Source organism: Mercenaria mercenaria, chromosome 16, assembly GCF_021730395.1.
Source record: "Mercenaria mercenaria strain notata chromosome 16, MADL_Memer_1, whole genome shotgun sequence".
Classification (NCBI taxonomy): domain Eukaryota; kingdom Metazoa; phylum Mollusca; class Bivalvia; order Venerida; family Veneridae; genus Mercenaria; species Mercenaria mercenaria.
This window is the reverse complement of record NC_069376.1, coordinates 44,584,948-44,595,828: the sequence shown is the minus strand read 5'-3', so window position 1 is coordinate 44,595,828 and position 10,881 is coordinate 44,584,948. Positions and strand designations below refer to the sequence as shown.

The 10,881-nt window shown below is 35.2% G+C and overlaps 1 long non-coding RNA gene across 1 annotated transcript; it reads right to left on the bottom strand.

Annotated features, from left to right (window-relative positions):
- LOC123540954 (uncharacterized) lies at positions 1–6,703 on the bottom strand. The gene is made up of 2 exons (XR_006684324.2): positions 5,976–6,703; positions 1–476 (listed from the first exon to the last, which is right to left on the bottom strand). It is a non-coding gene; the product is annotated as an uncharacterized LOC123540954 (long non-coding RNA).
- Positions 6,704–10,881: the final 4,178 nt, after the last annotated feature.

Below are 10,881 nucleotides of genomic sequence, written 5' to 3'. Positions count from 1 at the left end.
TCAAGTGCAAGTCCTTTTATTTTGAAACTGGTAACATATATTGTAAAGCTCAGGTAAGATAACAGATAAAGTCCGTTAACATTTTATTAAACGAATCTAAAAAGGATAAGATAACATTCAGAAAAAGCAGTCTGATATTGTTCTTTGCTGTGCAAATATATTAGAAAAGTTCGGAAATAGTACAGTGTGCTGCATGGTTTTACATTGAATTTGGACCTTAACAAGGTGCGCAGTGACAACTTTGGCAACCAGCCATCTTTGCACGGATGAGGTTGATCAATGCATTTCTTCTTTTATATTCATTTTCGCGACGCACCCGGTTTATCAGTGGAAGGTTAATTTTCCCTTGAATTAAGTGCACTTTGCTAGCCAGAGTGTCGGAGCCTTCTTTACTCATTGCAATAGCGAGTATTCCCATCAAAACCAACAACTGAACTAGTTGTGAAGAACGTGCCATATTCAAGTATCGCTTAGTCCTGAAATAGATACATTTTGGCTTAAAATTATTATCACACACACACACACACACACATACAAACACGTTGAAAGCCAAGAAAAAGTAGACAGAGTGCGGTAAACATAAATAAAGTATGTGAAGCACATAGGCTTACGAGGAAGTAAAACCATAGTTTTCAAATGCAAACAATGGTAATATACCTAGTATCTAGTTAATGCCTGATTTGATAACTTTTTTACTTAATCATGTCTAAACAAATAGGATCCATCGTGGCAACAGAACTTGGACAATATTGGTGCAGACAGAAAATGTATATTATATGGGATTTAAACTAAGCCGATTGGAGAAAATTGTATGATATTTCGAAATATATAATTTCAATTATAAATTTGTGATTTCTGAAATAAGCTCTTAAGCTTGGCTTTCAAAACATTAAGTTTGACAAAACGTCCTTTTGTCACGGTAAATATCATATACGCCATTCTAAACTATTGGCTGACACATGAAACAATGATCAACAGGGAAAAACCTTCTAAATTAATGTAATTTTCGAAACGGTCTCTTTTAGCTTAGTATACAATTTTTAAGTTTTGTTAAACATTATAGTACGTGGACCTAGGATACAGTAATCATGCGCGAAGCGTGTCATACTCAGTTACTCGGCTGAGTAACATTTAAAATCCACATAAAGGCTGAAAACTCCTCAGAAGCAATAAAAAACAGAACAGGAGTGTGTATGGGGGTAGGGACAATGTCATACTATATGAGTATGCTATTGTATTGGTCCTTGACCTTTATCAAAATTTCTATAAAATTTCTAAAATTCTTTTTTTTTTTTTTTTTTTTGCTTGCTCTATTTGCACTTGTTAATATGATTTCATATACATTACTATAGCTGCTATTGACCATAAGAGCAATGTTCTTAATGGCATTTATGAATCACTAGTAAAATTTCAAAAGTATAAACAACTGTGTTTGTAACAGCTATGAATTCCGACGCATTATTTCCTAATTCGCTGCACTCAAACAAAAATAAATTATCTATCCCATAATCAAAGAGATTCAACGGGAACAACAGGAACAGACTTCATCATCTTATAACATTTAGGCTTTGTTATCCACATTGCCATAGTATATGAGCCGTGCCATGATAAAACCAACATAGTGGGTTTGCGACCAGCATGAAGCCAGTCCAGCCTGCGCATCCGCGCAGTCTGGTCAGGATCCATGCTGTTCGCTAACAGTTTCTCCAATTCCAATAAGCTTTAAAAGCGGACACCATGGATGCGCAGTCTGGTATGGATCCATGCTGGTCGCAAACCCACAATGTTGGTTTTCTCATGACGTGGTTCATATATAACACTCAATTTCAGTCATATAAACTATCAATTCAGTAATTTCTACATGCAGAACATACGGTTATGAATATACTTTCCGGGTCATTATGCAGCGAGGCACCTACTCAACCCTACTTCACTCCATCGCGGGAAGGGGTAGTATAAAGATACCAAGCTTCAACATGTGCCACCTTATTCTTATGCCCTGAAATCCATTTCCCAAAATGTATTGCCGAAAAACAATACATTAATCAAAATTATTTAACAGACGAAATAATTATACACCCTACACCTCGATACCTTTGAAATATGGTAATATTTAGTTTTCTTTTAAGTGTAAACCTAGGATACATATATATATGTAATTACTCATAACATGCAAATATTTAATGACTAATGTCGTCTACACATTTACTTTATAATCGTTTTTATATTTCAGCCTAAACATCTGTCACAAGACTTTTGTCTCTGTACCATTATTTACTTTGATTTTTTTTCCAAGTATGTAGAAATACATTTCACGGAAATTGTAAGTTTTGAAAATAACTTTTCATGGCAAGGACGATTGTGATATTGCAAACATGCAACAGATTGCAAAAACACTTGTAGTAATTATTTTAGTCTGGAAATCAATATAATGCTTACAACATTTTCCTATAACTGCAACATTTAAAAGAGAATTTACCGTAAATTTAGTTGAAGAATGAAATAAGAATTTGTTGAAATAGCTTCATCATTTTGTCTGTTTTGAAATTATGCTTAAGTCAAGGTTTGTCCTCAGCAGTCTGATCAATTCCTAGGCATTTTAGAGTATTTACTGCAAGGTGATTTGCATGTATTCCGTTGTAACACGTATGCATACATGGGTATTTTTTACAAAATTGACTGCTATTTTCTGTGCGTTTATACGGGTATACACCACATTGGGACTTCTTGCAAATTCATGACTCGAGACAAGCGATTCTTGGATGATTAGCAAGACCTTCCAGTACAAAAATAGCATTCAATTCTTATATTTACATTTTACTGTAGCTTGCTAAATAAAATAACTGATTTGCTTTCAAAATAAATGCCAAGATACCGATCTTTTCATCATCTAATAACAGAACAGTCAAATAGACCCGCCCGCGTTCAACTATAATTCGCCTTCCGATAAAAATACAATTCCTGGCTTTTGTTTTAAGTATGTTTAACTCCAGTGAAAATTCCTACAGTCGTGTCGATTCAATTGTGATCTTTGACGTCAGAAAAAAATAGTTTAAGCTATAATTAAATATTCTTTTTGAAAGTTTTGGTGTCCAATTTTGAAAGAATGTTTGGAACAAGGCCATTTTATTCATGGTTTTGGTGAACGACGTCAGATTACGCATGCAATCTCGCGGAAAGGGCCTTCATTGATATTATTACTCCGATGTTGATTATACGAAAATTATCGCTTTTGTCTTTCCATATAAACTATAATAGCGAATGCAAATTTTGTATACAGCAAATAAGTTTGGAAAAAGAACTCATGTTGCTTAATTTGTGAACAAAAAATTTCGTACAGAATAAACAGACAGCCATAGTCCATGTCCTTTGATAAAATGCCACCATCTCCATTTGTTTGCTCTTAAATTTCAACAGGGGAGGCTTCCTCCTCCCAAACTCCCCCCTTGAGTAACATCTAAACTGATCACGCTACGCCTATTTATTAAATGGGTGAATTATTGAATGCAAGTTGGGTTTTATAAAAGTTGATGTATTATTGAATAAGACGTAACTGAAACATTTATACCGACTTGACATGCATTTGTATTTTTTACTTGAAATTCAAATTCAAATGAATATACGCACGGATGGATTGCGCAGTTTCGATTAAAATTAATGTCGTAGTACTACGTAATCCATCAGGTAAAACGAAATAGCAACTAGAAATGTGTCCATAGGACACAGATGCCCCCACTACATGACATTAAAATTGCAATTTTTTCCTAGTCAGGGGCCATTACTCCTACAATACTGGATGAATCCGGACGTGAAAGCCCAGATGCACAACTGCACATGCTGACCAACATTCCTGTAAACATTGATGACTCTAGGTCAAGTACTTTTGGAGCTACGCGCAACACAACATTAAAATGACCAATTTTTAACTAAGTCAGGGGCCATAACTCCTACATGACTGAATGAATCCGGACGCGAAACCCCGGGTGCACAACTGCACATGCTGACCAACATTCCTGTAAACCTTGGTGCCTTTAGGGCAAATACTTTTGGAGCTACACGCGACACAACATTAAAATGACCAATTCTTAACTAAGTCAGGGCCATAACTCCTACAAGACTGAATAAATCCGGAAACGAAACCACAGGTGCACAACTTCACATACCGACCAATATTCCTGTAAACTTTGGTGACTCTAGGTCAAATACTTTTGGAGCTACGCGCAACAAAACATTAAAATGACCAATTTTTACAAAGTCAGGGGCCATTACTCCTACATGACTGGATTAATCCGGTCGCGAAACCCCAAATACACAACTACACATGCTGACCAACATTCCTATAAACTTTGGTGCTTCTAGGGCAAATACTTTTGGAGCTACACGCGACACAACATTAAAATGACCAATTTTTAACTAAGTCAGGGGCCATAACTCCTACAAGACTGAATGAATCCGGACACGAAACCACAGGTGCACAACTACACATACTGACCGACATTCCTGTAAACTTTGGTGACTCTATGTCAAATACTTTTGGAACTACACGCGACACAACATTAAAATGACCAATTTTTACAAAGTCAGGGGCCATAACTCCTACATAACTCAATGAATCCGGACGCAAAACCCCAGGTGCACAACTACACATGCTGATCAACATTCCTGTAAAGTTTTGTGACTCTACGTCAAATACTTTTGGAGCTAGGCGCGACACAACATTCTCGGAAGGACGGACGGAAGGAAGGATGGACAAGGGCAAATCTATACCCCCCTCCAAAGTGGGGGCATAAAAAATGTCGCCGTTTAAGTAGGTTTTATAGGTTTGAATTTAAAATCTTGCACGAAATGTAAACGATGAAATAAATTTTACTAATAGAACAGTTTGTGAACAGAAAACAGCAACCTCCTACGACCCAGATACATTCGTCAGGACGAAGATAGATCTGCATTACTTTTCTACATTTCTACATGCAATAGCCTACTGTTACTCAGCAATGCGTGTGTATAGGTACATTTATGTTTTTCGCGAGGTTTATCTGAGATATATAAATATATCATTTCCATTTAGATCTTCCAAAACAGACTTAAAGTCACTGACTTCCAGATTTTGGCTAAAAATGATATTTCTTTAAAATAGAAGTTTGGTCATATTATAGTTTATACTAATATGTTTATTCTCGATCGGCAAACAAGTTCTTACAACTTATATTAATGGCTCTCGAGACTCATGCCAGATAGAACCAACCTCTAAGAGCAGAGAGAGAGAGGCAATGTGGAATTAAAGTGTCTTGCCTAAGGACACTACCACCAAGGCAGTGGCCGGGATCGAACCCGGGACCCTTAATAATTTTTTCCGCTGTCTTTAACAATACCGAGACGAAAGAATATGTGTACATCGTAACAATTATAAAGATTCATAATAAAGGCAGTTTACCTTGAGTAAAGCGCTACAGACGCCTTTCCGTTTTTAGTGTAAAAGTTAGTAAAACCAACTAATTCTCATGTGTTTCCATCATATATAGTATATCAGTAATTAAGTTTCAAAGCTTTCTTAAAAAATATAGCATTAATTTCCGGATACCTGTTGTTTTTTTTTTTTTTTTTTTTGTTTTTTTTTTTTTTTGTTGTTGTTTTTGTTTTGTTTTGTTTCGTACGATATTGAGGCCAGTGCCTTTATCTTTTAAATTAATATTTTTTTTGATATTTTGCCTTGATTAACACGACAATAGACAATAGTCTTCTCTTTTATACTTCCAGACTGTACAAGAACTATTTTGTATTAAAATGTTGACTGTCTGACCCGAGTAGAAATATGTTAATTAATCAACAAAAGTTTACAAAATGTCTATTTTTTATATTTTTCACAAACTGTCTACGATAAGTTCGATTCATGAAATTAAAGTAAATGTTAATCAACCTTTCCATCCCTTAAGAATATTTATATTTATGAAAATGAAGCTAGAACAAAGGCTTACCTTATTTTGAAATATCTATCAACTTGTTTGGTTGTTCTCAATGTAGGTTTTAACTCCTGTGCCGTGGACTTCGTTTATATAATATCGATGTTTGTCACCCTACTTGTTCAATAGTGCATATAGTTAGCATCTGTTAAAAAAATCAAGTACATGTATGTGTGAAATATTTCTGTACTACCGTTCAATTTTCTACATGATTTTAAATTTGAGGATTTTATTTTACTTCAAGCATGGCCCTTTTAAATTTGAATGTACGATTAAGTTATTTCATTTATAATGGGGCATTGTCCTGTTTCAAGTATAGAAAACTAATTTATTTGCATTTTAGATGTAAGTCACACCGACACAATTTTAGATCATTTCGCTACTTTTCAGTTTTTGATAGTGTAATAAAACACTGGGTTCTCCAGGGTAGTATTTTAGGCAGGGCTAAACAGCTAAATAAAATTAAAAAAAAAAAAAACTCTCCCGTTAGCCAACTTGACCACTTCTCGCATGAAAATAGTCTACAATCAAAATGAAGTTTCGAACTCACGCGCAAGTGGTTTGTAGACTGTGACCTCATCCACTAGGCCATAAAGTCTCGATTACCGTCTCTCTACCTAACAAAAATAATGTTTCCGACAAAGGTTAAAAAGATAACATGAAAACACATTACTGTTAAACATGTTTTATCTGTATATTTCGGGAGACTATAAATCATCTATAAAATCTTCTGCCTTCCAATTTAATATCATCTTGCTCTGTCAATGAAAACCTAAGATTTCCTTTTACAAATAAATCGGTACATAAAGGACAATTATTCAAACAATCTCGTTGTCGCTGGCCAACAACGGATTTATATAGATATTGAATGAAAGTCTTTATTTTTTAGGTTAAACCGGACAATTAAAAAAATTTGAAAATTGTTTTCAAACATTTAATTCGCAATAAGTTCTGCCGCTATCGTTTTTTTGCTACAATTATTCTTCCAAAGAATCTTCTTGACAGATTTTATTAGACTGACCGAAAACTGCAAAAAGTTATTTGCAGCAATGTTTTGTGTACATTTATATTTCAAATCAGTTCAAAGTTTGTCAGACTGGCCTAACACAACGTTGTGTACAGATATCTGATAATGTAACAGACTTCCTTATATTTTTGTTACACTGACCGGACAATTTTAAACTTATTTGAAACATTGTTTTCATGCATACATTTGTAATTACGCCAAAAGTGTGTTCTGCCCGCCTATCGAAACAGTTAAAAAATGAGCCGCGCAATGAGAAAACCAACGTAGTGCGTTTGCGACCAGCATGGATCTAGACCAGCCTGCGCATCCGCGCAGTCTGTTCAGGATCCATGCTGTTCGCTTTCAAAGCCTATTGCCATTAGAGAAACCGTTAGCGAACAGCATGGATCCTGACCAGACTGCGCGGATGCGCAGACTGGTCTGGATCCGTGCTTGTCGCAAACGCACTATGTTGGTTTTCTTTCTCATGGTGCGGCTCAAATTTGATATTTAAAGTCTTTCTTGTAATTTTACTTGGCTGACAGAACAGTATTGAAACTCATTTGAAAGATTGTTTTCTAAGTATATTTCAAATCATTCCAAAAGTTTGTTCGGCCGGCCTATCACAAGTTGTGTAGAGTTAATTGATATTGTCAATGAACAGTCTTCTGCATAGTTTTGTTAGGCTGACGTAACAATTTTGAAAATCATTCCGAAATTATGATATTTTTTGGGGGGCTGGCCTAAAACAACGTTATATAGATATAATTGATATAAAATCTTTCTTGTACTTTTGCTAGGCTGACAGAACGGATGACTCGCATAAAAAATGTTCGATATGTCAAATACGGTGTTATTATGAATTAGTTTTACGCTGCCCGAACAGTTCTAAAAGTCAGCTGAAATATTTTTTTTTTTTTGTATACTTAGATCATTCCAAACGTGTGTTTGCCCGGCCTAACATAAAAATGCATAGTATATTTTACATTCATCAGTGTATTTCTTGTTCTTTGTTACGCTGACCGAACCTTTTGCGCAGAAAATGTCTAAAGATCTAAACATTTGTTCGACAGTCGAACGTAATTTTCTTAAGCATTAATATTAGGCTGGTCGAACATTTTTAAATATGTTTCAAACCATTTGAAATATTTGAGCCGCACCATAAGAAAACCAACATAGTGCATTTGCTACCACCATGGATCCAGACCAGCCTGCGCATTCGCGCAGTCTGGTCAGGATCCATGCTGTTCGGTAACGGTTTCTCAAATTGCAATGGGCTTTGAAAGCGAACAGCATGGATTCTGACCAGACTGTGCGGATGCGCAGGCTGGTCTTGATCCATGCTGGCCGCAAATGCACTATGTTGGTTTTCTCATGGTGCGGCTCATTTGTTCGGTCAGCCTAGCACGAAGTTTCTTCCGTGAAGATCTTTATTCATGCTAGCCAGAAACTTCGGCAAAATGTTAATTTTGTTCATACCTGTATATTCATCTGTTTGACTTACCTAATAAATATAAATTTGATACATTTCTTGTAAATTTGAAATACATACCTTGACAAACATCTTGTTTTTTTTTGTCGAGATCCGTTCAATAATGGCGGAAAAACTGGGACATATTTACATAGCAATATCGAGAAAAGTAGTATTTCTTCTGGAAATTTGGATACCTTCCCTTCTGATAGTGTACTGTGTTATTTGAAAATGCAGTTTGTACAACAATGCCATTTACAACATGCGAAAACTCGTAGTGCACTGGTACCGTGAATGTGAAGTCAGTACACCGAAGCCGGCACTAATTTGAATTAGACCTGGAACAATATAGTGTCGATTTATATGTTGAAGAACACAATTTTGAGTAGTGCTATATATCGAAAACACTGTGTGATTTTATGCGGTTGAATTACGATTTATTTCCTTTCTCTTCATTTTTGTTTATTTCTTGTAAACCAACTTGTAAATATTGCTATATGCCTTTTGTTACCATTGCGTATGTTAGGGTTTCACCTGGCGGGGATAACTTTTATTGACACTGTTCTTTGCCTTTGGAGAGAAATGGTTAGGGAGGCCACGTGTTTGGAATTTGGCTTTCCCTGTTGGATATCTATCCTTGTTTTTAAGAGTTTTACTCGCTAGGTGTACGTTAAAAGGTGAGGAGGTATTGTCACTCGTATGATATGTTCCGACGTAGTAAAGGATTTACGTACAGTAGGAAGTGTGGCCTATTATTTTAGACTGACTGTTGACATTATTTGTCCAGTCGAACTAATAGGATATCCTGGTTCATTTTGATAATAATAGACTATGCTACTAGGTATCTTGAAACAATAGCTTTGTCCTCCGTAACATAACTGAAATACTGTTGTACATACCGGTAACTGAAATACTGTTGAAAAACAGCGTCAAACCCAAAACAGAAACACACTTCCCTAGAACTTATGCTTCCGTATAAAGATTGTACTTAAACTGTTTTTCCCTTCTTGAGTAAAATGTGTCACAGTTTTGAAAAAAAAGAGGGAAAATATATTACAAATTGCTTTAATTACTTAATAATGTGAGCCTGAAATGCAGCATCCTCGCATCCTCTTCTGCTCTCACAAAGGCATACGATTATTTAAAAAAAAATCGCGCCTCAAGGATGGAGTACTGTATAAAATGCATATATATTAATTTGGTACAGGTCACTTATTGCCGCAATCTATGTTGCAAAATTGATGATGTGAAAGACAATTCATCATTCATTATTTTATAGTTAAATAAGGACATAAGCCGTTCAGCAAGTTGAAAGACCTATCAAAATGTATGTATTGTATACTTTCTTTAGAATTAAAATCTACAAACCTTAAGCGTTTTACGCCACAGTGGTTATTGCTGTTTTATTGTAAGTATAGTAGACACAATAAGGCATCATTTCTCTTGTTTAGAAGAGACTAAATAAACTTGCTAGATAAGGGGGGATCATTTGCATCTAACGGCCTCAGACACCACAGTTAGATTATCTCTCTTGCTGAATTCTAAAATGACTGCGATATATACATTTGTCATACGTTGACTTATTATGTATATTGCCCTTTAGAAATCGACAACAACCTGTCCATGACTTTAAAGTATATGAAGGAAGTCTGCTATCGTTCCCGACCACCTCATACTATTGTAACATTTGTGAAATGTTGATTTGATGTAGAGGAAAATATGTTTACACCTATGTGTTTGGAGATTATTTGACAAAAATGACTCAGAGATGTTTTAGATTTTTGTATGTGCCCATTAAGGATGCACATTCTTCGACACTTCTGCACTCCTATAACTTGGATAACAATACCTTAAAACAGTCAATCCAGTAGCAAATTTTGACCATGCAATCACTATAATTGTATTTACTTTCTGGAATTAATTTACAAAGCAGTTCTAGGATATTTCACTTGTATTTTCGTCAGACATACCCAAGATTCGATATCTGATACGCAATTTAAAACAAAAAATGTATAAAAACTGATGAAGTAAATAATGAATTAAACACTTCAAAATAATAAACTTCTTATTTATGAATGTGGTCAATCGTGTTTTGTGCGTAAAGTACAAAATATCCATTTTGAAAAGAGCGGAAACGCATGCACAAATATTGCATTCTCTAAACGCACCATTTAATCATTTGTATACATCTTACTTGTCAGGGCACACCTGAATAGTGTAACATATGAATCGTAAATTCTCCAACCAGTGACCTGCTTACTTGAAGAAAACATTTACTATAATACTTGAAAATGATAACGCTAATTAATTAATAAAATAAACTTTAAAATCATTGCTTAGATCGTGACGGTGCTGATCTTTGTTTATTATATTATCAAGAAAACAGTATTTCGGTAGGGACTTAGCGGGAAAAGAAGCAGAGTATATTACAGTATATATATGGG